Source organism: Malaclemys terrapin, chromosome 2 (assembly GCF_027887155.1).
Source record: "Malaclemys terrapin pileata isolate rMalTer1 chromosome 2, rMalTer1.hap1, whole genome shotgun sequence".
Lineage (NCBI taxonomy): Eukaryota > Metazoa > Chordata > Testudines > Emydidae > Malaclemys > Malaclemys terrapin.
The window spans coordinates 22411148-22437819 of NC_071506.1; the positions used below are offsets into that span (position 1 = coordinate 22411148).

Here is a 26672-nt window from a genome sequence, read left to right on the forward strand (position 1 = left end):
ATCGCTTCTCGGCTCTTTGAGCTCTGGTCCAGCGTAGTATCTGTTCTTATCAGTTTAATATCTGATATGTCCTTTATTTGAGGACTGTATATTAAATTGATTTTTGAAACAGGGGGATGGAAGAGGAGCTTGCTCTGTCCACCCCATGCATTGACCTGGTATTGCAGTGTCTCCAGGAACGGTGCATCTCCACTTGGGGAGAATGTTCTGGTTAGAAAAGCAGAAAGAATTTTACTGTGAAGAAGCTTCTTCAAAGTAGATTTTTATCAAGTAGTTGAAAAAGCTGAAATCTCCAGCAGCGCTTTGGGTGTTCTTTTAATGACAAGATGCTGTTATGCTTTCTTGGGGGTGTTTTCTGACTCTGTTTAAGAAGCTAGCTGGCTGCCTTCTTTCTGCTGTGAGTTTTTTCAACAGTCTGCTTTTCTAGACTGTGGGTCTCTTTGGGGGTGGGTTTTTTGTTTCTTTGTTTATTTTGGGGGAGGGAGGTTGGTAATAGGCTGCCATCCGCTTGCTGTACGTGGAAACCCTGAAGCGTAAACCAGACCAGGGGAAAGCCTTTGAGTTGACCAGCAACCACTTCCTTCCTGGGGGCGGCTTCACCCGTTTCGCCGACTGGCGGTTCAGCCACTGTGCCCGGCTCAACTGCGTCCCGCTCAACGGAGCCGTCCGCCACGGGAACCGAGACAAGCGTTGCAGGAAGTGCGGCTACCCCAACGGGACCCTGCCCCACGTCCTGTGCAGCTGCAAACCCCACTCCAGAGCCTGGCAGCTGCGCCACAACGCCATCCAGAACCGCCTGGTGAAAGCCGTCGCGCCACGCCTGGGGGAGATCTCCGTGAACTGCACCATCCCCGGTACCGACAGCCAGCGACGACCTGACGTGGTCGTCACCGACGAGGCCCAGAAAAAGACCGACGTCACGGGCTCCTTTGAGAACAGGACTCCGGCATTTTGCGAAGCCCGAGCTCGTAAGCTGGAAAAGTACACCCCCCTGGCTGACACCCTGAGAGCGAAGGGCTATGAGGTGCAGATGGATGCCCTGATTGTCAGAGCCCTGGGCGCCTGGGACCCCTGCAACGAGCGTGTGCTGCGGACCTGCGGGATCGGTCGACGCTACGCACGTCTCATGCGGCGCCTCATGGTCTCAGACGCCATCCGATGGTCCAGGGACATCTACATCGAGCACGTCACCGGCCACCGACAGTACCAGGAGGCGTGAGCCAGAGTGACATCGTTCTCCCACTACGAGAAAGGGACCAAGTGACCTTCTCCGTTGGATTACATGAACTGGAACCATAAACTCCCTGAACATTAAATCTCACCAAATGAGGGTCAATCCATCCTCATCATCATATCATCATTGTACTCCACACCCAAACATAGCCACTTTATGAACTTCATACCCTCATATCTCAATGTCTGTACTTTGACCCATCAACCTTTTACTCCCAGTCGGGGATATTGCAGATTATGTGTTCCTCATGCCACCTTATCTTAAACCAGACTTGGCACCCTCGATAATCTGTATGTTATTCCCTGATAACCAGAAACTTCTATGCTCAAACTCTGTTCACAATTTTTTTTTAACATCAAATCTTGACACGTATATCAACAACTGCATGAGTTACATAGACTTCTTCCCCACCCGGCCTACGTTCCGTGTACCTTGGTTTGTAAGATCAAGGCAAGGCATCAGGTGGCGTGCTGCACCCAGGAACACACGGGTCCCAATCCTGATCTCCCACCCCCGACCCCAAACCTGCTGTAATGTAAATGCTAAATGATAATCGGTAACTTCTCAGTGTTGCCACCCTCACCATTGGAAAATCATGAGTCAGACTCCCCAAAATCACAAGATTGGCTTAAAAATCATGAGGATTCTCTCTCCAAAAAAAGTGGGTTCTCTTTATTTCCCTTCCGGTTTCTGAACCAGGCAAGCTAGAAACTTACCTTTCTAAGCGCCCGGGGCTGGCAGACAGCGGGGCTCCTCACGGCTGTGTGTTCCAGATTTCGATTTCACCAACCAAGTATCAAGTGTGAACTCCTCGGGCACTAGAACAGCCTTAACATGGAGTCACAGGCAGCCCCCATGGGCAGCCTGAATCTATCTTGCCACCCAGGTGAGCCTGCCTTTGTGACAGACGGTCCCTTGCACCAAAAACCATAACAATATTCCAGTCACTCGGACCGGTCACTGAGCCGGGTCAATTGCACCTCAGATCTCAACCCGAAGACAACGTGCGTGGCCAATAAACTAGCTGAATCTCTTTACTAACTAGGAAAAGAAATAAGACACTTATTTACCAGGTTAAAGCAGGTAAACATACTCACACAAAGGAGTTACAGTCTGAGGTTTCACAAAGTAGTAGAAGCTGCTGTAACACGCAAGCTCCGTATGTCCCTTAGGACTAACCCTAGCCAAACAGCCGGGATCCCTTGCTTACGCTTAGAAGGCGTGCCATCTCCCTGAAGTCCAAGCAGCATAGGGGCAACAGTTTCTTCTCGACAGGGATTTTTATTCCGTTCTTTCCCGCCAGCCCCCCCCCCCCCCCCCCGCCGAGCTCAAGCGGATGGGGCAAGCGTTTGTGCGGGTCTCCGCCTCCTGGTGGGCGTGTGACGGGGAGCAATCAACCAAGTCTTTTGTCCACGGATGATCCACAGTGGCTTGTCTGATGTCTCGGGGCCTTCTCTCGTTGGAAAGGAGATGACTCCTTGTCACGTTATTGACTTGAACTGGGGCCGTAAAGACCATGGTTGCAACCAAGGTCCCTGATGTGGTCGCACCAAATCTTGTATAAAGGGGGTCAAATGAGGTGTCTAAGACAAGGTGATGGTTGGCTGGTTATGATTATGCTCTCTGTATGTGTGCATCATTTTGGTAGTTGAAGTTATGAATATTGGCTGTATACTGTCCGTATTTCAAAGGTATGCTCTCCTTCCGGGTGACATCCCAGACAAGTTGGTGTCAGCTCTGCCTAGCCTGCTTGATGGCCCATTAAGGACCATCAGATATACCATTGACCCACTGGGAGAAGGCAGACACGCCTTGTGTCTCAGCAAGGTATGCAGGGACCTGCCTATGGACAGAACTCTGAGGTTTTTCCATGCCATGGTGATGGAATGCTTGTCTTTGGAACAAAGAAAGAAAGACCACATGGCAAGAGAATATAAAAAGCTGCTGCAGCTCCTCCATCTGGTCTTCAATCTTGCTTCATACCTCTGGAGGGACTTTGCTACAAAGGGAAGCTCTACACAGAGGACTGATGACCCATCCCAGCGGGGGATGTGCTCCAGAGACTTGATTTGAACCTGCGGTTTATTCTAACCGCTAACGAGCCTGAACCAAGAACTTTGCCATTACTGTCTGTAATTGATTCCATTTAACCAATTCTAGCTCTCATCTAGAGCTTTTCCCTTTTTATGAAGAAACCTTTCGATTTTTTTTTTTTTTTTTTAGAGTCTAAAGGATTGGCAACAGCGTGATTTGTGGGTAAGATCTGATTTGTGTATTGAGCTGGGTCTGGGCCTTGGTCCTTTGGGATCAAGAGAAGCTCTTTTCTTTTACTGGGGTATTGGTTTTCATAACCATTTGTCCCCAGAACGAGTGGCACTGGTCCCCATAACTGGGAAACTGGAGTGTAGAAGGGAATTGCTCGTGTGACCCGTGGTTAGCCAGTGGGGTAAAACCAAAGTCCTCCCTGTCGGGCTGGTTTGGTTTGCCTTAGAGGTGGGAAAACCCCAGCCTTGGGCTGTAACTGCCCTGCTTTAAGCAATTTGTCCCGAATTGGCCCTGTCAGTTGGGTCGCGCCAGAACCAGCATCCTTACACTCCTCTTCTGGTAAACTAGCATTTCACACTTGGCAATGCTTCTCTCCTGACTGGCGGCGGCAAGGGGCTTTACAGTTTTAGTGCCAGCGCTTATCTATCGCCTTATAACGTGGGCTACAGATAGTATAGGTGAGAATAATGCATGCAGCCACTCACAAGCTTTTCATAAAGTCTAAACACGAAACACATTTTTATAAATCGAACGCCTGTTTTAACAACACTAACAAACAGGTGAGCAAGACTAGTTTCCAGCCATGCATTTGTCACTTTTCAGTAAGGCCTAGGGGCCTTGGCATGAGCTGGCACCTGGCCTGCCAGTGTCAGAAGAGGATCTTCCCTCTTACCCCCAGGTGTCCCCCAGGGGTCTGTACTGGGACCGGTACCGTTCAACTTATTCATAAATGATCTGGGAAAAGGGGTAAACAGCGAGGTGGCAAAATCTGCAGGTGATACAAAACTACTCGAGATAGTGAAGTCCAAAGCAGACTGCGAAGAGCTACACAGAGATCTCACGAAACTGGGTGACGGGGCAACAAAATGGCAGAGGAAAGTCAGTGCTGATAAATGCAAAGTAATGCACACTCTCTAAGGTGCCACAAGTACTCCTGTTCTTCTTTTTGCGGATACAGACTAACACGGCTGTTACTCTGAAACTTGTCATAATCCCAGCTATACCTCTAAAACGATGGGATCTAAATTAGCTGTTACCCCCCAAGAAAGAGATCTAGGAGTCGTTGTGGATAGTTCTCTGAAAACATCCACTCAATGTGCAGCGGAGTGTTGGGAATCATTAAGAAAGGGATAGATAATAAGACAGAAAACATCATATCGCCTCTATAGAAATCCCCGGCACCCCCACACCTTGAATACTGCGTGCTGATGTGGTCGCCCCATCTCAAAAAAAAAAAAGATATATTGGAATTGGAAAGATTCAGAAAAGGGCAACAAAAATGATGAGGGAGGGGGTATGGAACAGCTTCTGTATAAGAAAGGCTTTCTTTGCCCCCCCTTTTTTTTTGCTGAAAGAGTTAACAGTGAGAGATTGCCAGTCACGGGTCAGTGGGTGAGTTTATGCAAATTAGGAGCGTACAGGGAAACCAGCGAGAGGAAGGCGGCTGCAAGACTTGTCTGTCTTTGAACAGAATCGTGCGTTAAGGGTTTTCTTGCTTTGAAATCTTCCACTGGAGTCATTTCGGGGAAGTGATCCTCACTTAGAGTTACCTAGTTATGGTGGTTGCGTGTCTGGGAGCTCGTCACGGTGCGGTAGAAAGCGGTGGGAGCAGGGGGTGTGCGTACGTCGCAGAGCTTCTGCATCGCTTCTCGGCTCTTTGAGCTCTGGTCCAGCGTAGTATCTGTTCTTATCAGTTTAATATCTGATATGTCCTTTATTTGAGGACTGTATATTAAATTGATTTTTGAAACAGGGGGATGGAAGAGGAGCTTGCTCTGTCCACCCCATGCATTGACCTGGTATTGCAGTGTCTCCAGGAACGGTGCATCTCCACTTGGGGAGAATGTTCTGGTTAGAAAAGCAGAAAGAATTTTACTGTGAAGAAGCTTCTTTTATCAAGTAGTTGAAAAAGCTGAAATCTCCAGCAGCGCTTTGGGTGTTCTTTTAATGACAAGATGCTGTTATGCTTTCTTGGGGGTGTTTTCTGACTCTGTTTAAGAAGCTAGCTGGCTGCCTTCTTTCTGCTGTGAGTTTTTTCAACAGTCTGCTTTTCTAGACTGTGGGTCTCTTTGGGGGTGGGTTTTTTGTTTCTTTGTTTGTTTTGGGGGAGGGAGGTTGGTAATAGGCTGCCATCCGCTTGCTGTACGTGGAAACCCTGAAGCGTAAACCAGACCAGGGGAAAGCCTTTGAGTTGACCAGCAACCACTTCCTTCCTGGGGGCGGCTTCACCCGTTTCGCCGACTGGCGGTTCAGCCACTGTGCCCGGCTCAACTGCGTCCCGCTCAACGGAGCCGTCCGCCACGGGAACCGAGACAAGCGTTGCAGGAAGTGCGGCTACCCCAACGGGACCCTGCCCCACGTCCTGTGCAGCTGCAAACCCCACTCCAGAGCCTGGCAGCTGCGCCACAACGCCATCCAGAACCGCCTGGTGAAAGCCGTCGCGCCACGCCTGGGGGAGATCTCCGTGAACTGCACCATCCCCGGTACCGACAGCCAGCGACGACCTGACGTGGTCGTCACCGACGAGGCCCAGAAAAAGACCGACGTCACGGGCTCCTTTGAGAACAGGACTCCGGCATTTTGCGAAGCCCGAGCTCGTAAGCTGGAAAAGTACACCCCCCTGGCTGACACCCTGAGAGCGAAGGGCTATGAGGTGCAGATGGATGCCCTGATTGTCAGAGCCCTGGGCGCCTGGGACCCCTGCAACGAGCGTGTGCTGCGGACCTGCGGGATCGGTCGACGCTACGCACGTCTCATGCGGCGCCTCATGGTCTCAGACGCCATCCGATGGTCCAGGGACATCTACATCGAGCACGTCACCGGCCACCGACAGTACCAGGAGGCGTGAGCCAGAGTGACATCGTTCTCCCACTACGAGAAAGGGACCAAGTGACCTTCTCCGTTGGATTACATGAACTGGAACCATAAACTCCCTGAACATTAAATCTCACCAAATGAGGGTCAATCCATCCTCATCATCATATCATCATTGTACTCCACACCCAAACATAGCCACTTTATGAACTTCATACCCTCATATCTCAATGTCTGTACTTTGACCCATCAACCTTTTACTCCCAGTCGGGGATATTGCAGATTATGTGTTCCTCATGCCACCTTATCTTAAACCAGACTTGGCACCCTCGATAATCTGTATGTTATTCCCTGATAACCAGAAACTTCTATGCTCAAACTCTGTTCACAATTTTTTTTTAACATCAAATCTTGACACGTATATCAACAACTGCATGAGTTACATAGACTTCTTCCCCACCCGGCCTACGTTCCGTGTACCTTGGTTTGTAAGATCAAGGCAAGGCATCAGGTGGCGTGCTGCACCCAGGAACACACGGGTCCCAATCCTGATCTCCCACCCCCGACCCCAAACCTGCTGTAATGTAAATGCTAAATGATAATCGGTAACTTCTCAGTGTTGCCACCCTCACCATTGGAAAATCATGAGTCAGACTTCCCAAAATCACAAGATTGGCTTAAAAATCATGAGGATTCTCTCTCCAAAAAAAGTGGGTTCTCTTTATTTCCCTTCCGGTTTCTGAACCAGGCAAGCTAGAAACTTACCTTTCTAAGCGCCCGGGGCTGGCAGACAGCGGGGCTCCTCACGGCTGTGTGTTCCAGATTTCGATTTCACCAACCAAGTATCAAGTGTGAACTCCTCGGGCACTAGAACAGCCTTAACATGGAGTCACAGGCAGCCCCCATGGGCAGCCTGAATCTATCTTGCCACCCAGGTGAGCCTGCCTTTGTGACAGACGGTCCCTTGCACCAAAAACCATAACAATATTCCAGTCACTCGGACCGGTCACTGAGCCGGGTCAATTGCACCTCAGATCTCAACCCGAAGACAACGTGCGTGGCCAATAAACTAGCTGAATCTCTTTACTAACTAGGAAAAGAAATAAGACACTTATTTACCAGGTTAAAGCAGGTAAACATACTCACACAAAGGAGTTACAGTCTGAGGTTTCACAAAGTAGTAGAAGCTGCTGTAACACGCAAGCTCCGTATGTCCCTTAGGACTAACCCTAGCCAAACAGCCGGGATCCCTTGCTTACGCTTAGAAGGCGTGCCATCTCCCTGAAGTCCAAGCAGCATAGGGGCAACAGTTTCTTCTCGACAGGGATTTTTATTCCGTTCTTTCCCGCCAGCTCCCCCCCCCCCCCCGCCGAGCTCAAGCGGATGGGGCAAGCGTTTGTGCGGGTCTCCGCCTCCTGGTGGGCGTGTGACGGGGAGCAATCAACCAAGTCTTTTGTCCACGGATGATCCACAGTGGCTTGTCTGATGTCTCGGGGCCTTCTCTCGTTGGAAAGGAGATGACTCCTTGTCACGTTATTGACTTGAACTGGGGCCGTAAAGACCATGGTTGCAACCAAGGTCCCTGATGTGGTCGCACCAAATCTTGTATAAAGGGGGTCAAATGAGGTGTCTAAGACAAGGTGATGGTTGGCTGGTTATGATTATGCTCTCTGTATGTGTGCATCATTTTGGTAGTTGAAGTTATGAATATTGGCTGTATACTGTCCGTATTTCAAAGGTATGCTCTCCTTCCGGGTGACATCCCAGACAAGTTGGTGTCAGCTCTGCCTAGCCTGCTTGATGGCCCATTAAGGACCATCAGATATACCATTGACCCACTGGGAGAAGGCAGACACGCCTTGTGTCTCAGCAAGGTATGCAGGGACCTGCCTATGGACAGAACTCTGAGGTTTTTCCATGCCATGGTGATGGAATGCTTGTCTTTGGAACAAAGAAAGAAAGACCACATGGCAAGAGAATATAAAAAGCTGCTGCAGCTCCTCCATCTGGTCTTCAATCTTGCTTCATACCTCTGGAGGGACTTTGCTACAAAGGGAAGCTCTACACAGAGGACTGATGACCCATCCCAGCGGGGGATGTGCTCCAGAGACTTGATTTGAACCTGCGGTTTATTCTAACCGCTAACGAGCCTGAACCAAGAACTTTGCCATTACTGTCTGTAATTGATTCCATTTAACCAATTCTAGCTCTCATCTAGAGCTTTTCCCTTTTTATGAAGAAACCTTTCGATTTTTTTTTTTTTTTTTTAGAGTCTAAAGGATTGGCAACAGCGTGATTTGTGGGTAAGATCTGATTTGTGTATTGAGCTGGGTCTGGGCCTTGGTCCTTTGGGATCAAGAGAAGCTCTTTTCTTTTACTGGGGTATTGGTTTTCATAACCATTTGTCCCCAGAACGAGTGGCACTGGTCCCCATAACTGGGAAACTGGAGTGTAGAAGGGAATTGCTCGTGTGACCCGTGGTTAGCCAGTGGGGTAAAACCAAAGTCCTCCCTGTCGGGCTGGTTTGGTTTGCCTTAGAGGTGGGAAAACCCCAGCCTTGGGCTGTAACTGCCCTGCTTTAAGCAATTTGTCTCGAATTGGCCCTGTCAGTTGGGTCGCGCCAGAACCAGCATCCTTACACTCCTCTTCTGGTAAACTAGCATTTCACACTTGGCAATGCTTCTCTCCTGACTGGCGGCGGCAAGGGGCTTTACAGTTTTAGTGCCAGCGCTTATCTATCGCCTTATAACGTAGGCTACAGATAGTATAGGTGAGAATAATGCATGCAGCCACTCACAAGCTTTTCATAAAGTCTAAACACGAAACACATTTTTATAAATCGAACGCCTGTTTTAACAACACTAACAAACAGGTGAGCAAGACTAGTTTCCAGCCATGCATTTGTCACTTTTCAGTAAGGCCTAGGGGCCTTGGCATGAGCTGGCACCTGGCCTGCCAGTGTCAGAAGAGGATCTTCCCTCTTACCCCCAGGTGTCCCCCAGGGGTCTGTACTGGGACCGGTACCGTTCAACTTATTCATAAATGATCTGGGAAAAGGGGTAAACAGCGAGGTGGCAAAATCTGCAGGTGATACAAAACTACTCGAGATAGTGAAGTCCAAAGCAGACTGCGAAGAGCTACACAGAGATCTCACGAAACTGGGTGACGGGGCAACAAAATGGCAGAGGAAAGTCAGTGCTGATAAATGCAAAGTAATGCACACTCTCTAAGGTGCTGTTAGGTAAAAAGCAAGTCCTCACTCACCTCTCCAGCACCCGAGTTCGTGCGGAGTTGGTATGGGGCTCACAATCTGTCAGAGACCAGACACCAATTCGTTGATCAACGGGCTCACACTATCCTTAGCTTGAAAAGCTTCAGAGTAAGTGTGGCAAGTTTATTAGGGGTGAGCATCAATATTTATACACAGAAGTAAACAAAGTGATTAACAGATCATAATGGTCATGTATAATCAATCAAGATTCTACAGGATAAAACAGGTTAAAATGTAAATTCAGAAAGAGAAAAGGGGAGATGACTACTTAAGGGGAGGGGGGTGTTATGAGTAGTTCGCAGGTCAGAGCTTTGATTAAAAGTTCAGACAGAGACATCAAGTCTGGGTTAAGTTTAAGCTCATCAAAAGTTCAGACTCAACATTCCTCCATTTGTAGCTTTGGGATAACTATTTACCAAAAGCTACACCCCATTTTAAGGAGCCAAGGGCCGCTTGGCAATTTCAGCCTGGGCCAACTCGAAGAGAGTAAGGCCCTTGGCTGAAGTAGGAAAAGAATAAACTGACCCACATGAGTCTATGAGGGAGGGGACACACTGAATACAGCAACACAGTATTATAAGGATTACTATGGCCCCAACAATACCCACCAAGAGTTTTTTTAACCCACCCAAATCCAGGCAGCCAATTTCATAAGGATCCCCACCAATTATAAGGTGGCTGGCCAGAGGAGTAGTTCTTAGCCATTTCCCTTAGATGTTTGGTACATTGAAAAGTGTCAGAGTAGGTGTCATTTACAAAAACACAGCATTCTTCATTTATGAGGGCACAAGTTCCTCCCTGGGCTGCTAACATTATGTCTAAAGCCATGTGGTTTTGCAAAGCTAACTGGCGTAGCTGGGACATTTCCCCGGCCTGATTCTCAAATAGGGTCGCAGTTTCATTGGTTAAAGATTCTAGTAGTCCCTGTTCTGCATTTACTGGAAATTGAGTACATACCCAGCAATTACTTCTATTTCCTAAAATACGAGTTTTAACCTCATGGGAATATCTAATAAAAGCATTATCTTCATAAGTAGAAAATAAACTAAAAAGGCATAATAAAAAACATACAGTTGTCAGAATAAAAGGTCCTCTCATTTTTGCCGAGTCAATTTAAGTCTGATGTCTGAAAGAGGTAAGCTGGTCCATTGGTCGGAGGCAGTGTCCTCAGTGGTGGCAAGAGCTGCTGGTCCGTCACTGTGGTCCACTACGGCTGGCTTGACATGGGAGTGGTGGATCCAGGATTTGCGTCCTTCCAGGAACACTGCAGTCTGGGTTGTTAAAAGAACCTGGTGGGGTCCAGTAAACCTCGGCTGGAGGGTGTCGCCACGAACGAACTTTTTGGCCCAGACGAAGTCCCCTGGTTGGAACGGGTGGATCTGTTCTTCCAGCGGCACGGTCTGGGAAAACTGCGAGGCTTTCCAAAGGGTACGGAGGCGAGCCTGTAGGGAGAGAAACTGGCACGCGGTCATATGATCCCCTCCCAATAGTGAAACATCAGCACGTGGTAGCGCCCCGCCTTTGAAAGGGGGGTGTCCATAGAGCAGTTCAAAGGGGGATAATCCCAATACACGGGTTGGGCGAGTACGAAGGTGAAACAGGACCAAGGGAAGTACCTGAGGCCACTTTAACCCTGTTTCCTGACAGTATTTAGCCAATGTAAACTTAAGCTCCCTATTCATACGCTCAACTTTCCCGCCAGACTGGGGGTGGTAGGGTGTATGAAAGGAGTGTGAAATGCCCAGTCCTTGTTCTAAACGGCCAAGGACATGACCAGTAAAGTGAGGTCCGCGATCTGAGTCAAGCACGAGAGGGATGCCAAAACGGGGTACAATGTCTCTAAGGAGAATCTTCGCCACTGTGGCAGCAGTACAATTAGCAGTAGGAAAAGCTTCGACCCAGGAAGTCAGAGGGCAAACCAAAACAAGGAGGTGCTTTTTCCCAAAAGCCTTTGGCATATCTGCAAAGTCAATTTGAAGATGTTGAAATGGAGCAGCAGGCGGAGGTCTTCCACCCTTAATTTTGTTAAGAGGCGGAGCAGGTCCATTACGCTGACATGTGCTGCATGCTTTCACTATTGACAGGCAGTAGGGTTGAATGCCTGGAGCATACCAAAAGCGAGCGATGGTGTCCACAAGGGCGTGTGTGCCGTAGTGACCCCCCTTATCATGGTGCCAGTGAACTGCCACGGGGTATGTGGAGCGAGTGAGGCAGGCTCAGCCATCCGGCATAAGCCAGGTCCCTTATTTGTAAGATGTTATAAACTACTTCCAAACAGTCGTGCTGATCCTGGAGGACTGGCAGGTCAGGAAGCAAGGTAGCTGGATTAAGGGGCCCACATCTTTCAAAAATTAGGTTAGTGTCTTTTAAGAGTTCGGCCTCTAGCTGTTGCTGACGATGGGCCGAAAAGACTTGGGTTGTGCCCCTACGCAGAAGGGCTGACAAGGCATGAGAGGTCCAAACCGTGGTAAAATGACCCAGGGTCAGGCTCTTTGCCTTTGTGATCAGCAGGGCAGCTGCTGCCAGAGTCCGGGTGCAGGATGGGGTTCCCTGAGCGACAGGGTCGATCTGCTGAGAGTAAAAAGCAAGCGGGAAATGGTGGGGCCCGCTCAGCTGGGTAAGGACGCCACTAGCAATTCCGCCCCTCTCGTGGACAAAAAGGTGAAAGGGTTGCTGTAATTGGGGGGGGGGGGGCGGAGAGACATGGAGGAGGCCACACTGTCCTTGAGTAACTGAAAGGCTTGGATTGTGTCCGGGGACCACTGCAAAGGGTCAGGAGCAAGGTTAGCAGTGAGTCGGTGGAACGGTTTGCTTAACTCCCCGCAGGACAGCAACCAGGGGTGACAGAAGCCAATTAATTCTAAGAAACGTTGAAGTTGTTTCTTGGTGTTTGGCAGAGGGCAGTTTTGGATAGTCTTTATGCGGACTGGGTCCATTTGTCTCCCCTCTGGGGTTAACAGGAAGCCCAGATATCGGACCTTCTGTGAGACCCACTGAATCTTGTTAGGGTCTATCTTGTGGCCTCTGGTGTGTAGGTATAATAAAAGTGCCTTACCATCGATGCGGAGGGCAGCTTCTTCGCGGTTACCTAATAGGATGTCATCTACGTATAGGACTAACGTGGATCCCTGCGGACTGGTGAAGCCTTCCAAGTCGTGCCGGAGGCATTGGCTGAAAATCATGGGGCTGTCTCTGTAGCCTTGAGGAAGTCGTTGCCAGACATAACTTTGTCCCTCCCAGGTGAAACCAAAGAGATACTGAGAGTCTGGGTGCACAGGAATGCTGAAAAAGGCTGATTTTAAGTCAATAACAGTGAACCACTCAGCATCCCAGGGGATTTGGCTGATGAGAGTAGCTGGATCAGGAACTACTGCATGAAGAGGGACCACCTACTGATTAACAACCCGTAGATCCTGTACAAAGCGCCAACGAATAGGGTCTCCGTCCTTTTTAGGAGGCTTTTTGACAGGCAGTATAGGGGTGTTACAGGGAGTGCGCTGAGGGCGGACTAGCTTTTGTGCAATGAATCCCTCGATAATGGGGTGGATGCCCTCCCGGGCTTCCAGTGACAGGGGGTATTGAGGGACTGACGGGGGGGTTAAGGAGGGCTTCACTTGAATCCTTACTGGCTCTGCTGAAAGGAGCAGGCCTACATCAGTGTCAGAAATTCCCCAGAGGGTTAAAGGCAAGTCAGTGAGGTCAGGGGAGAGGGGGGGGGGTTCCCAATTACCCTGAGTTGGGTCCGAATCTCCTAACACTGTCATCAATAATCCTACCCCTTCAGGAGTGCAGGTTAAAGTAGCCTCAAGCTTACAGAGTAAATCCCGGCCCATCAAAGGGATCAGACAAGCTGGGGAAAAAAGAAAATGGTGAGAAAAACATTTATCAGCATAAATAACATTTAGAGGCAAAGGGAGTCCCAGAGACTGTGGGTTGCCCTCCACCCCAGTTGCAGTTTTAACCTGGATAGCCAGGGAGAGGGGGCATGATTTAAAAGAGAGAAAGTAGCTCCAGTATCATTGAGGAAGGAGACAGGCAGTCCCTGGACTGAAAGGGTTAGAGGAGGCTCTTTGCTGGGAGGGGAGAAAGTGAGGAAGGAGCCGGCTAAAGACATTAAGGAAATAAGACCATCACATTGTTTGCCTTCGCCCCCGGGGTACCGTCATTGAGGAGGCTGAGTTTGCTGCAGCTGCTGCTGTTGCCAGTAGTTGATCCAGGCCTGGGGAACGGGCTGAGCTGGTGGTGCAGGGGTGTATTCGTCCCTGGTGTAAGTATCTGCGGATGTGACCGGACCCTCTGGGCGTCCCCAGGGGAGGGGTATGCAACCTGCTGCATCTGCTTGATCTTTTGCCTAGTAATTACTCCTCCCGAGGTGTGCCCTTCCATTTCCCCCTTATCCCTCTGCAGAGATTCCGATCTGGAGTCCTACAGATTCCCCTCTGCGCCCTGGAGAGAGTCCCCCTGCGGAGGAATAGGGGCAGGTGCAGTGGGGACCAACTGACGAGTCAAAACACGCCGTGGTTTACACCCTTCATCGAAATAACATGGAGGGGGGTTCACTCTCGGGAGAATACCTGACTGCCATAATTTTTAAAGATTTCCACAGCTCTGCTGCTGTGTCCCAACAAAACCAGTAACATAACTGTCCCGGATGGTCTTTTTCGATCTGGCTCCTTACTCCTCTTAAGGCAGCCTGTTCGAAAGAGCCATACGAAGGCCACCTCATCTCCGGGTCGGCCAATACCGCGGTATACCCAGTCCAATTCCTTACACACAGTGTGTACAACTTCCTCCTAGACATTCCTGTCTGTACTGGGAGTTTCCCTTCGTTCCATAACTTATTTACAATCCCCAACGGACTCTCAAGAGGCACGCTAGTCCCTTGACCCATGGTGTCTGACAGGAGCCCTCCAACTGGCGTTTACCCTGCTGTCCAGTACACGACCCCTCAATATTGAATTGGCTGGGAGAAATCTCCCGTGGCGCCTGCCAATTCGTATATGAGTGGTCTGACCACTGGACAGAGGCACCGCACCAGAAGGAAATCCCGGACGAGCCCCCAAATTGTTAGGTAAAAAGCAAGTCCTCACTCACCTCTCCAGCACCCGAGTTCGTGCGGAGTTGGTATGGGGCTCACAATCTGTCAGAGACCAGACACCAATTCGTTGATCAACGGGCTCACACTATCCTTAGCTTGAAAAGCTTCAGAGTAAGTGTGGCAAGTTTATTAGGGGTGAGCATCAATATTTATACACAGAAGTAAACAAAGTGATTAACAGATCATAATGGTCATGTATAATCAATCAAGATTCTACAGGATAAAACAGGTTAAAATGTAAATTCAGAAAGAGAAAAGGGGAGATGACTACTTAAGGGGAGGGGGGTGTTATGAGTAGTTCGCAGGTCAGAGCTTTGATTAAAAGTTCAGACAGAGACATCAAGTCTGGGTTAAGTTTAAGCTCATCAAAAGTTCAGACTCAACAGTGCCACAAGTACTCCTGTTCTTCTTTTTGCGGATACAGACTAACACGGCTGTTACTCTGAAACTTGTCATAATCCCAGCTATACCTCTAAAACGATGGGATCTAAATTAGCTGTTACCCCCCAAGAAAGAGATCTAGGAGTCGTTGTGGATAGTTCTCTGAAAACATCCACTCAATGTGCAGCGGAGTGTTGGGAATCATTAAGAAAGGGATAGATAATAAGACAGAAAACATCATATCGCCTCTATAGAAATCCCCGGCACCCCCACACCTTGAATACTGCGTGCTGATGTGGTCGCCCCATCTCAAAAAAAAAAAAGATATATTGGAATTGGAAAGATTCAGAAAAGGGCAACAAAAATGATGAGGGAGGGGGTATGGAACAGCTTCTGTATAAGAAAGGCTTTCTTTGCCCCCCCTTTTTTTTTGCTGAAAGAGTTAACAGTGAGAGATTGCCAGTCACGGGTCAGTGGGTGAGTTTATGCAAATTAGGAGCGTACAGGGAAACCAGCGAGAGGAAGGCGGCTGCAAGACTTGTCTGTCTTTGAACAGAATCGTGCGTTAAGGGTTTTCTTGCTTTGAAATCTTCCACTGGAGTCATTTCGGGGAAGTGATCCTCACTTAGAGTTACCTAGTTATGGTGGTTGCGTGTCTGGGAGCTCGTCACGGTGCGGTAGAAAGCGGTGGGAGCAGGGGGTGTGCGTACGTCGCAGAGCTTCTGCATCGCTTCTCGGCTCTTTGAGCTCTGGTCCAGCGTAGTATCTGTTCTTATCAGTTTAATATCTGATATGTCCTTTATTTGAGGACTGTATATTAAATTGATTTTTGAAACAGGGGGATGGAAGAGGAGCTTGCTCTGTCCACCCCATGCATTGACCTGGTATTGCAGTGTCTCCAGGAACGGTGCATCTCCACTTGGGGAGAATGTTCTGGTTAGAAAAGCAGAAAGAATTTTACTGTGAAGAAGCTTCTTCAAAGTAGATTTTTATCAAGTAGTTGAAAAAGCTGAAATCTCCAGCAGCGCTTTGGGTGTTCTTTTAATGACAAGATGCTGTTATGCTTTCTTGGGGGTGTTTTCTGACTCTGTTTAAGAAGCTAGCTGGCTGCCTTCTTTCTGCTGTGAGTTTTTTCAACAGTCTGCTTTTCTAGACTGTGGGTCTCTTTGGGGGTGGGTTTTTTGTTTCTTTGTTTGTTTTGGGGGAGGGAGGTTGGTAATAGGCTGCCATCCGCTTGCTGTACGTGGAAACCCTGAAGCGTAAACCAGACCAGGGGAAAGCCTTTGAGTTGACCAGCAACCACTTCCTTCCTGGGGGCGGCTTCACCCGTTTCGCCGACTGGCGGTTCAGCCACTGTGCCCGGCTCAACTGCGTCCCGCTCAACGGAGCCGTCCGCCACGGGAACCGAGACAAGCGTTGCAGGAAGTGCGGCTACCCCAACGGGACCCTGCCCCACGTCCTGTGCAGCTGCAAACCCCACTCCAGAGCCTGGCAGCTGCGCCACAACGCCATCCAGAACCGCCTGGTGAAAGCCGTCGCGCCACGCCTGGGGGAGATCTCCGTGAACTGCACCATCCCCGGTACCGACAGCCAGCGACGACCTGACGTGGTCGTCACCGACGAGGCCCAGAAAAAGACCGACGTCACGGGCTCCTTTGAGAACAGGACTCCGGCATTTTGCGAAGCCCGAGCTCGTAAGCTGGAAAAGTACACCCCCCTGGCTGACACCCTGAGAGCGAAGGGCTATGAGGTGCAGATGGATGCCCTGATTGTCAGAGCCCTGGGCGCCTGGGACCCCTGCAACGAGCGTGTGCTGCGGACCTGCGGGATCGGTCGACGCTACGCACGTCTCATGCGGCGCCTCATGGTCTCAGACGCCATCCGATGGTCCAGGGACATCTACATCGAGCACGTCACCGGCCACCGACAGTACCAGGAGGCGTGAGCCAGAGTGACATCGTTCTCCCACTACGAGAAAGGGACCAAGTGACCTTCTCCGTTGGATTACATGAACTGGAACCATAAACTCCCTGAACATTAAATCTCACCAAATGAGGGTCAATCCATCCTCATCATCATATCATCATTGTACTCCACACCCAAACATAGCCACTTTATGAACTTCATACCCTCATATCTCAATGTCTGTACTTTGACCCATCAACCTTTTACTCCCAGTCGGGGATATTGCAGATTATGTGTTCCTCATGCCACCTTATCTTAAACCAGACTTGGCACCCTCGATAATCTGTATGTTATTCCCTGATAACCAGAAACTTCTATGCTCAAACTCTGTTCACAATTTTTTTTTAACATCAAATCTTGACACGTATATCAACAACTGCATGAGTTACATAGACTTCTTCCCCACCCGGCCTACGTTCCGTGTACCTTGGTTTGTAAGATCAAGGCAAGGCATCAGGTGGCGTGCTGCACCCAGGAACACACGGGTCCCAATCCTGATCTCCCACCCCCGACCCCAAACCTGCTGTAATGTAAATGCTAAATGATAATCGGTAACTTCTCAGTGTTGCCACCCTCACCATTGGAAAATCATGAGTCAGACTCCCCAAAATCACAAGATTGGCTTAAAAATCATGAGGATTCTCTCTCCAAAAAAAGTGGGTTCTCTTTATTTCCCTTCCGGTTTCTGAACCAGGCAAGCTAGAAACTTACCTTTCTAAGCGCCCGGGGCTGGCAGACAGCGGGGCTCCTCACGGCTGTGTGTTCCAGATTTCGATTTCACCAACCAAGTATCAAGTGTGAACTCCTCGGGCACTAGAACAGCCTTAACATGGAGTCACAGGCAGCCCCCATGGGCAGCCTGAATCTATCTTGCCACCCAGGTGAGCCTGCCTTTGTGACAGACGGTCCCTTGCACCAAAAACCATAACAATATTCCAGTCACTCGGACCGGTCACTGAGCCGGGTCAATTGCACCTCAGATCTCAACCCGAAGACAACGTGCGTGGCCAATAAACTAGCTGAATCTCTTTACTAACTAGGAAAAGAAATAAGACACTTATTTACCAGGTTAAAGCAGGTAAACATACTCACACAAAGGAGTTACAGTCTGAGGTTTCACAAAGTAGTAGAAGCTGCTGTAACACGCAAGCTCCGTATGTCCCTTAGGACTAACCCTAGCCAAACAGCCGGGATCCCTTGCTTACGCTTAGAAGGCGTGCCATCTCCCTGAAGTCCAAGCAGCATAGGGGCAACAGTTTCTTCTCGACAGGGATTTTTATTCCGTTCTTTCCCGCCAGCCCCCCCCCCCCCCCCCCCCGCCGAGCTCAAGCGGATGGGGCAAGCGTTTGTGCGGGTCTCCGCCTCCTGGTGGGCGTGTGACGGGGAGCAATCAACCAAGTCTTTTGTCCACGGATGATCCACAGTGGCTTGTCTGATGTCTCGGGGCCTTCTCTCGTTGGAAAGGAGATGACTCCTTGTCACGTTATTGACTTGAACTGGGGCCGTAAAGACCATGGTTGCAACCAAGGTCCCTGATGTGGTCGCACCAAATCTTGTATAAAGGGGGTCAAATGAGGTGTCTAAGACAAGGTGATGGTTGGCTGGTTATGATTATGCTCTCTGTATGTGTGCATCATTTTGGTAGTTGAAGTTATGAATATTGGCTGTATACTGTCCGTATTTCAAAGGTATGCTCTCCTTCCGGGTGACATCCCAGACAAGTTGGTGTCAGCTCTGCCTAGCCTGCTTGATGGCCCATTAAGGACCATCAGATATACCATTGACCCACTGGGAGAAGGCAGACACGCCTTGTGTCTCAGCAAGGTATGCAGGGACCTGCCTATGGACAGAACTCTGAGGTTTTTCCATGCCATGGTGATGGAATGCTTGTCTTTGGAACAAAGAAAGAAAGACCACATGGCAAGAGAATATAAAAAGCTGCTGCAGCTCCTCCATCTGGTCTTCAATCTTGCTTCATACCTCTGGAGGGACTTTGCTACAAAGGGAAGCTCTACACAGAGGACTGATGACCCATCCCAGCGGGGGATGTGCTCCAGAGACTTGATTTGAACCTGCGGTTTATTCTAACCGCTAACGAGCCTGAACCAAGAACTTTGCCATTACTGTCTGTAATTGATTCCATTTAACCAATTCTAGCTCTCATCTAGAGCTTTTCCCTTTTTATGAAGAAACCTTTCGATTTTTTTTTTTTTTTTTTAGAGTCTAAAGGATTGGCAACAGCGTGATTTGTGGGTAAGATCTGATTTGTGTATTGAGCTGGGTCTGGGCCTTGGTCCTTTGGGATCAAGAGAAGCTCTTTTCTTTTACTGGGGTATTGGTTTTCATAACCATTTGTCCCCAGAACGAGTGGCACTGGTCCCCATAACTGGGAAACTGGAGTGTAGAAGGGAATTGCTCGTGTGACCCGTGGTTAGCCAGTGGGGTAAAACCAAAGTCCTCCCTGTCGGGCTGGTTTGGTTTGCCTTAGAGGTGGGAAAACCCCAGCCTTGGGCTGTAACTGCCCTGCTTTAAGCAATTTGTCCCGAATTGGCCCTGTCAGTTGGGTCGCGCCAGAACCAGCATCCTTACACTCCTCTTCTGGTAAACTAGCATTTCACACTTGGCAATGCTTCTCTCCTGACTGGCGGCGGCAAGGGGCTTTACAGTTTTAGTGCCAGCGCTTATCTATCGCCTTATAACGTGGGCTACAGATAGTATAGGTGAGAATAATGCATGCAGCCACTCACAAGCTTTTCATAAAGTCTAAACACGAAACACATTTTTATAAATCGAACGCCTGTTTTAACAACACTAACAAACAGGTGAGCAAGACTAGTTTCCAGCCATGCATTTGTCACTTTTCAGTAAGGCCTAGGGGCCTTGGCATGAGCTGGCACCTGGCCTGCCAGTGTCAGAAGAGGATCTTCCCTCTTACCCCCAGGTGTCCCCCAGGGGTCTGTACTGGGACCGGTACCGTTCAACTTATTCATAAATGATCTGGGAAAAGGGGTAAACAGCGAGGTGGCAAAATCTGCAGGTGATACAAAACTACTCGAGATAGTGAAGTCCAAAGCAGACTGCGAAGAGCTACACAGAGATCTCACGAAACTGGGTGACGGGGCAACAAAATGGCAGAGGAAAGTCAGTGCTGATAAATGCAAAGTAATGCACACTCTCTAAGGTGCCACAAGTACTCCTGTTCTTCTTTTTGCGGATACAGACTAACACGGCTGTTACTCTGAAACTTGTCATAATCCCAGCTATACCTCTAAAACGATGGGATCTAAATTAGCTGTTACCCCCCAAGAAAGAGATCTAGGAGTCGTTGTGGATAGTTCTCTGAAAACATCCACTCAATGTGCAGCGGAGTGTTGGGAATCATTAAGAAAGGGATAGATAATAAGACAGAAAACATCATATCGCCTCTATAGAAATCCCCGGCACCCCCACACCTTGAATACTGCGTGCTGATGTGGTCGCCCCATCTCAAAAAAAAAAAAGATATATTGGAATTGGAAAGATTCAGAAAAGGGCAACAAAAATGATGAGGGAGGGGGTATGGAACAGCTTCTGTATAAGAAAGGCTTTCTTTGCCCCCCCTTTTTTTTTGCTGAAAGAGTTAACAGTGAGAGATTGCCAGTCACGGGTCAGTGGGTGAGTTTATGCAAATTAGGAGCGTACAGGGAAACCAGCGAGAGGAAGGCGGCTGCAAGACTTGTCTGTCTTTGAACAGAATCGTGCGTTAAGGGTTTTCTTGCTTTGAAATCTTCCACTGGAGTCATTTCGGGGAAGTGATCCTCACTTAGAGTTACCTAGTTATGGTGGTTGCGTGTCTGGGAGCTCGTCACGGTGCGGTAGAAAGCGGTGGGAGCAGGGGGTGTGCGTACGTCGCAGAGCTTCTGCATCGCTTCTCGGCTCTTTGAGCTCTGGTCCAGCGTAGTATCTGTTCTTATCAGTTTAATATCTGATATGTCCTTTATTTGAGGACTGTATATTAAATTGATTTTTGAAACAGGGGGATGGAAGAGGAGCTTGCTCTGTCCACCCCATGCATTGACCTGGTATTGCAGTGTCTCCAGGAACGGTGCATCTCCACTTGGGGAGAATGTTCTGGTTAGAAAAGCAGAAAGAATTTTACTGTGAAGAAGCTTCTTCAAAGTAGATTTTTATCAAGTAGTTGAAAAAGCTGAAATCTCCAGCAGCGCTTTGGGTGTTCTTTTAATGACAAGATGCTGTTATGCTTTCTTGGGGGTGTTTTCTGACTCTGTTTAAGAAGCTAGCTGGCTGCCTTCTTTCTGCTGTGAGTTTTTTCAACAGTCTGCTTTTCTAGACTGTGGGTCTCTTTGGGGGTGGGTTTTTTGTTTCTTTGTTTGTTTTGGGGGAGGGAGGTTGGTAATAGGCTGCCATCCGCTTGCTGTACGTGGAAACCCTGAAGCGTAAACCAGACCAGGGGAAAGTCTTTGAGTTGACCAGCAACCACTTCCTTCCTGGGGGCGGCTTCACCCGTTTCGCCGACTGGCGGTTCAGCCACTGTGCCCGGCTCAACTGCGTCCCGCTCAACGGAGCCGTCCGCCACGGGAACCGAGACAAGCGTTGCAGGAAGTGCGGCTACCCCAACGGGACCCTGCCCCACGTCCTGTGCAGCTGCAAACCCCACTCCAGAGCCTGGCAGCTGCGCCACAACGCCATCCAGAACCGCCTGGTGAAAGCCGTCGCGCCACGCCTGGGGGAGATCTCCGTGAACTGCACCATCCCCGGTACCGACAGCCAGCGACGACCTGACGTGGTCGTCACCGACGAGGCCCAGAAAAAGACCGACGTCACGGGCTCCTTTGAGAACAGGACTCCGGCATTTTGCGAAGCCCGAGCTCGTAAGCTGGAAAAGTACACCCCCCTGGCTGACACCCTGAGAGCGAAGGGCTATGAGGTGCAGATGGATGCCCTGATTGTCAGAGCCCTGGGCGCCTGGGACCCCTGCAACGAGCGTGTGCTGCGGACCTGCGGGATCGGTCGACGCTACGCACGTCTCATGCGGCGCCTCATGGTCTCAGACGCCATCCGATGGTCCAGGGACATCTACATCGAGCACGTCACCGGCCACCGACAGTACCAGGAGGCGTGAGCCAGAGTGACATCGTTCTCCCACTACGAGAAAGGGACCAAGTGACCTTCTCCGTTGGATTACATGAACTGGAACCATAAACTCCCTGAACATTAAATCTCACCAAATGAGGGTCAATCCATCCTCATCATCATATCATCATTGTACTCCACACCCAAACATAGCCACTTTATGAACTTCATACCCTCATATCTCAATGTCTGTACTTTGACCCATCAACCTTTTACTCCCAGTCGGGGATATTGCAGATTATGTGTTCCTCATGCCACCTTATCTTAAACCAGACTTGGCACCCTCGATAATCTGTATGTTATTCCCTGATAACCAGAAACTTCTATGCTCAAACTCTGTTCACAATTTTTTTTTAACATCAAATCTTGACACGTATATCAACAACTGCATGAGTTACATAGACTTCTTCCCCACCCGGCCTACGTTCCGTGTACCTTGGTTTGTAAGATCAAGGCAAGGCATCAGGTGGCGTGCTGCACCCAGGAACACACGGGTCCCAATCCTGATCTCCCACCCCCGACCCCAAACCTGCTGTAATGTAAATGCTAAATGATAATCGGTAACTTCTCAGTGTTGCCACCCTCACCATTGGAAAATCATGAGTCAGACTCCCCAAAATCACAAGATTGGCTTAAAAATCATGAGGATTCTCTCTCCAAAAAAAGTGGGTTCTCTTTATTTCCCTTCCGGTTTCTGAACCAGGCAAGCTAGAAACTTACCTTTCTAAGCGCCCGGGGCTGGCAGACAGCGGGGCTCCTCACGGCTGTGTGTTCCAGATTTCGATTTCACCAACCAAGTATCAAGTGTGAACTCCTCGGGCACTAGAACAGCCTTAACATGGAGTCACAGGCAGCCCCCATGGGCAGCCTGAATCTATCTTGCCACCCAGGTGAGCCTGCCTTTGTGACAGACGGTCCCTTGCACCAAAAACCATAACAATATTCCAGTCACTCGGACCGGTCACTGAGCCGGGTCAATTGCACCTCAGATCTCAACCCGAAGACAACGTGCGTGGCCAATAAACTAGCTGAATCTCTTTACTAACTAGGAAAAGAAATAAGACACTTATTTACCAGGTTAAAGCAGGTAAACATACTCACACAAAGGAGTTACAGTCTGAGGTTTCACAAAGTAGTAGAAGCTGCTGTAACACGCAAGCTCCGTATGTCCCTTAGGACTAACCCTAGCCAAACAGCCGGGATCCCTTGCTTACGCTTAGAAGGCGTGCCATCTCCCTGAAGTCCAAGCAGCATAGGGGCAACAGTTTCTTCTCGACAGGGATTTTTATTCCGTTCTTTCCCGCCAGCCCCCCCCCCCCCCCCCCGCCGAGCTCAAGCGGATGGGGCAAGCGTTTGTGCGGGTCTCCGCCTCCTGGTGGGCGTGTGACGGGGAGCAATCAACCAAGTCTTTTGTCCACGGATGATCCACAGTGGCTTGTCTGATGTCTCGGGGCCTTCTCTCGTTGGAAAGGAGATGACTCCTTGTCACGTTATTGACTTGAACTGGGGCCGTAAAGACCATGGTTGCAACCAAGGTCCCTGATGTGGTCGCACCAAATCTTGTATAAAGGGGGTCAAATGAGGTGTCTAAGACAAGGTGATGGTTGGCTGGTTATGATTATGCTCTCTGTATGTGTGCATCATTTTGGTAGTTGAAGTTATGAATATTGGCTGTATACTGTCCGTATTTCAAAGGTATGCTCTCCTTCCGGGTGACATCCCAGACAAGTTGGTGTCAGCTCTGCCTAGCCTGCTTGATGGCCCATTAAGGACCATCAGATATACCATTGACCCACTGGGAGAAGGCAGACACGCCTTGTGTCTCAGCAAGGTATGCAGGGACCTGCCTATGGACAGAACTCTGAGGTTTTTCCATGCCATGGTGATGGAATGCTTGTCTTTGGAACAAAGAAAGAAAGACCACATGGCAAGAGAATATAAAAAGCTGCTGCAGCTCCTCCATCTGGTCTTCAATCTTGCTTCATACCTCTGGAGGGACTTTGCTACAAAGGGAAGCTCTACACAGAGGACTGATGACCCATCCCAGCGGGGGATGTGCTCCAGAGACTTGATTTGAACCTGCGGTTTATTCTAACCGCTAACGAGCCTGAACCAAGAACTTTGCCATTACTGTCTGTAATTGATTCCATTTAACCAATTCTAGCTCTCATCTAGAGCTTTTCCCTTTTTATGAAGAAACCTTTCGATTTTTTTTTTTTTTTTTTAGAGTCTAAAGGATTGGCAACAGCGTGATTTGTGGGTAAGATCTGATTTGTGTATTGAGCTGGGTCTGGGCCTTGGTCCTTTGGGATCAAGAGAAGCTCTTTTCTTTTACTGGGGTATTGGTTTTCATAACCATTTGTCCCCAGAACGAGTGGCACTGGTCCCCATAACTGGGAAACTGGAGTGTAGAAGGGAATTGCTCGTGTGACCCGTGGTTAGCCAGTGGGGTAAAACCAAAGTCCTCCCTGTCGGGCTGGTTTGGTTTGCCTTAGAGGTGGGAAAACCCCAGCCTTGGGCTGTAACTGCCCTGCTTTAAGCAATTTGTCCCGAATTGGCCCTGTCAGTTGGGTCGCGCCAGAACCAGCATCCTTACACTCCTCTTCTGGTAAACTAGCATTTCACACTTGGCAATGCTTCTCTCCTGACTGGCGGCGGCAAGGGGCTTTACAGTTTTAGTGCCAGCGCTTATCTATCGCCTTATAACGTGGGCTACAGATAGTATAGGTGAGAATAATGCATGCAGCCACTCACAAGCTTTTCATAAAGTCTAAACACGAAACACATTTTTATAAATCGAACGCCTGTTTTAACAACACTAACAAACAGGTGAGCAAGACTAGTTTCCAGCCATGCATTTGTCACTTTTCAGTAAGGCCTAGGGGCCTTGGCATGAGCTGGCACCTGGCCTGCCAGTGTCAGAAGAGGATCTTCCCTCTTACCCCCAGGTGTCCCCCAGGGGTCTGTACTGGGACCGGTACCGTTCAACTTATTCATAAATGATCTGGGAAAAGGGGTAAACAGCGAGGTGGCAAAATCTGCAGGTGATACAAAACTACTCGAGATAGTGAAGTCCAAAGCAGACTGCGAAGAGCTACACAGAGATCTCACGAAACTGGGTGACGGGGCAACAAAATGGCAGAGGAAAGTCAGTGCTGATAAATGCAAAGTAATGCACACTCTCTAAGGTGCCACAAGTACTCCTGTTCTTCTTTTTGCGGATACAGACTAACACGGCTGTTACTCTGAAACTTGTCATAATCCCAGCTATACCTCTAAAACGATGGGATCTAAATTAGCTGTTACCCCCCAAGAAAGAGATCTAGGAGTCGTTGTGGATAGTTCTCTGAAAACATCCACTCAATGTGCAGCGGAGTGTTGGGAATCATTAAGAAAGGGATAGATAATAAGACAGAAAACATCATATCGCCTCTATAGAAATCCCCGGCACCCCCACACCTTGAATACTGCGTGCTGATGTGGTCGCCCCATCTCAAAAAAAAAAAAGATATATTGGAATTGGAAAGATTCAGAAAAGGGCAACAAAAATGATGAGGGAGGGGGTATGGAACAGCTTCTGTATAAGAAAGGCTTTCTTTGCCCCCCCTTTTTTTTTGCTGAAAGAGTTAACAGTGAGAGATTGCCAGTCACGGGTCAGTGGGTGAGTTTATGCAAATTAGGAGCGTACAGGGAAACCAGCGAGAGGAAGGCGGCTGCAAGACTTGTCTGTCTTTGAACAGAATCGTGCGTTAAGGGTTTTCTTGCTTTGAAATCTTCCACTGGAGTCATTTCGGGGAAGTGATCCTCACTTAGAGTTACCTAGTTATGGTGGTTGCGTGTCTGGGAGCTCGTCACGGTGCGGTAGAAAGCGGTGGGAGCAGGGGGTGTGCGTACGTCGCAGAGCTTCTGCATCGCTTCTCGGCTCTTTGAGCTCTGGTCCAGCGTAGTATCTGTTCTTATCAGTTTAATATCTGATATGTCCTTTATTTGAGGACTGTATATTAAATTGATTTTTGAAACAGGGGGATGGAAGAGGAGCTTGCTCTGTCCACCCCATGCATTGACCTGGTATTGCAGTGTCTCCAGGAACGGTGCATCTCCACTTGGGGAGAATGTTCTGGTTAGAAAAGCAGAAAGAATTTTACTGTGAAGAAGCTTCTTCAAAGTAGATTTTTATCAAGTAGTTGAAAAAGCTGAAATCTCCAGCAGCGCTTTGGGTGTTCTTTTAATGACAAGATGCTGTTATGCTTTCTTGGGGGTGTTTTCTGACTCTGTTTAAGAAGCTAGCTGGCTGCCTTCTTTCTGCTGTGAGTTTTTTCAACAGTCTGCTTTTCTAGACTGTGGGTCTCTTTGGGGGTGGGTTTTTTGTTTCTTTGTTTGTTTTGGGGGAGGGAGGTTGGTAATAGGCTGCCATCCGCTTGCTGTACGTGGAAACCCTGAAGCGTAAACCAGACCAGGGGAAAGCCTTTGAGTTGACCAGCAACCACTTCCTTCCTGGGGGCGGCTTCACC

At 49.1% G+C, this 26672-nt stretch overlaps 5 non-coding genes across 5 annotated transcripts; all 5 read left to right on the top strand.

The window, feature by feature from the left end:
• Positions 1-192, top strand: LOC128833221 (U2 spliceosomal RNA). The gene has a single exon (XR_008444139.1). It is a non-coding gene; the product is annotated as a U2 spliceosomal RNA (small nuclear RNA).
• Positions 193-5140: 4948 nt separating this feature from the next.
• Positions 5141-5332, top strand: LOC128833223 (U2 spliceosomal RNA). Its single transcript, XR_008444141.1, has one exon. It is a non-coding gene; the product is annotated as a U2 spliceosomal RNA (small nuclear RNA).
• Positions 5333-15789: 10457 nt separating this feature from the next.
• LOC128833224 (U2 spliceosomal RNA) lies at positions 15790-15981 on the top strand. Its single transcript, XR_008444142.1, has one exon. It is a non-coding gene; the product is annotated as a U2 spliceosomal RNA (small nuclear RNA).
• Positions 15982-20931: 4950 nt separating this feature from the next.
• On the top strand, positions 20932-21123 carry LOC128833225 (U2 spliceosomal RNA). Its single transcript, XR_008444143.1, has one exon. It is a non-coding gene; the product is annotated as a U2 spliceosomal RNA (small nuclear RNA).
• Positions 21124-26071: 4948 nt separating this feature from the next.
• On the top strand, positions 26072-26263 carry LOC128833226 (U2 spliceosomal RNA). Its single transcript, XR_008444144.1, has one exon. It is a non-coding gene; the product is annotated as a U2 spliceosomal RNA (small nuclear RNA).
• The last annotated feature ends 409 nt before the right edge of the window (positions 26264-26672 follow it).